Genomic DNA, 1844 nt, shown 5'->3' with positions numbered 1-1844 from the left:
AACTTCGTTTATTATAAAGGTAGAGCCCCTTCCTGGAGGTGGACTTGTCGGTAGGATTTCTGGTAGTGAGCACGGGCACCTGGGCCACCGAATTTCTTAGACTCGCAGCGCCGGGTCAGCTACAAGCAGGGTTCGGTCATACCGGATGAGAATGTCTTTGATTTCCTTCTTAGAAGCTTCGTCCACATATTTCTGGTAATACGCAACCAAGGCTTTGGAGATGGACTGGAGGATTGCATAAATCTGGGCCACGTGGCTACCACCCTTCACCCGGACTCAGATGTCCACACCAGCAAACCGCTCTTTCCCCAGAAGCAGAACGGGTCCCAGAAGCTTGTACTGCAACGTACGCGGCTCCATCATCTCCAGGGGCCGCCCATTCACCTGGATGAGGCCGTTGCCCCGTTTGTAGTGCGCCACGGCTGTGGCGGTTTTCTTGTGTCCGAAGACCTGCACGGACTGCAGAGGACCCTTGGACGGCATGGCTGGTGGCTTAAGAGCTCCTCACCGCGCAGCGCTACAACCGGAAAAAAGCGCTTTACTCATTTCTTAGGTGTATGTATGGCAGAACAAGGCGTACCACTGCTGCTGTCAGATGGATCTTGGCGGAAAGGCGAGAATACTAGGAAGATGCTTATTTCTGTTTTAATGACTATGACAGGGCATTTGACTATGTGGATCATAACGGACTACGGATAGTTTTGAGAAGAATGGGAATTCCAAAATGGGTGAGTCCAGGTAGACTAGAGAGACAAATCCAGAGAGTGTGTAATAGAGAACCTTATATCAAAGAGAAATTTTATGTTACAAAAAATATCCAGCCCAGTCCAGATTGAGTCCATAAATCTGATATTAGCCCATATGTCCGATACGAATCTATAAATTCCTCTTCAGACTTATGCAATACATGCAGTGACACTGAATGCAGGAAGATCACAGGCTGGTGTGTGCAAAGTCTTGTGGATCCAGTGGTGGTGGAAGCATCTCAGTGCTGGCATAGGTCTACACGTGGCTCCTCCAGCTCCAGGGTTCTGGCTCCATCAGCATAGCTCCATGTGGCTTGTCAACAGGAATGTGTAGCAGAGAGAGCTTTAACCAGTGAGCTATTTATCTCCTTGGCGCCTCCAAATGAGGCCATCAAGTTGCGACCTGATTGACAGGCTAGACTCCACCCCTTCCTCAAGTTGACAGTAGATTATGTAACTGCCACACAAAACATCTCATTGTACTTCTGCAGAACTTGTACCTGGATCAAGAGGAAGTTGTGTGACCAGAACAAGGGAAACCTGCATGGGTTAAAGTCAGGAAAGGTGCGTGACAGGGTTGTAGCGTCTCACTGTCACTTGTTGGGTCTGTATGCCGAGCAAATCATTAGAGAGGCTGGAGGGCACGAAGAAGAACGCGGCATCAGGACTGGAGGAAGGCTGAGTAACAAGCTGTGAAATGTAGATGACACCACCTTGCATGCGGAAAGTGAGGAGGACTTGAAGCACTTGCTGATGAAGATCAAGGATGGCAGCCTTCAGTGTATATTACACCTCAATGTAAGAAAGACCCAAATCCTCACAACTGGACCAACAGGTAACATCATGGTAAAGAGAGAAAAGACCGAGGTTGTCAAGAATTTTCCATGCTTGGATTCACAATCAGTGCTCTTGGAAGCAGCAGTCAAGAGGTAACAAGACCAACACATTGCATTGGGTAAATCTGCTGTACAAGACCTCTTTAGAATATTGAAAAGCAAGAAGCACACCAGCCTATGCAACCATGAGGTGTTGAAGGGATCAGGTGTAAGACATCATCAGAACAAAAAATCTTACTATAGTGAATGATGGGGGGAGTGC

The 1844-nt window shown here is 47.9% G+C and overlaps 1 pseudogene; it reads right to left on the bottom strand.

Annotated features, from left to right (window-relative positions):
* Positions 1 to 11: 11 nt before the first annotated feature.
* On the bottom strand, positions 12 to 498 carry LOC101655875 (annotated as a pseudogene).
* Between the last annotated feature and the right edge of the window lie 1346 nt (positions 499 to 1844).

This window comes from Echinops telfairi, unplaced genomic scaffold (assembly GCF_000313985.2).
Source record: "Echinops telfairi isolate 266 unplaced genomic scaffold, ASM31398v2 ScPeMD7_5;HRSCAF=22, whole genome shotgun sequence".
NCBI lineage: Eukaryota > Metazoa > Chordata > Mammalia > Afrosoricida > Tenrecidae > Echinops > Echinops telfairi.
The sequence above is the reverse complement of the archived record's forward strand: the minus strand, read 5'-3'. Positions and strand labels throughout refer to the sequence as shown.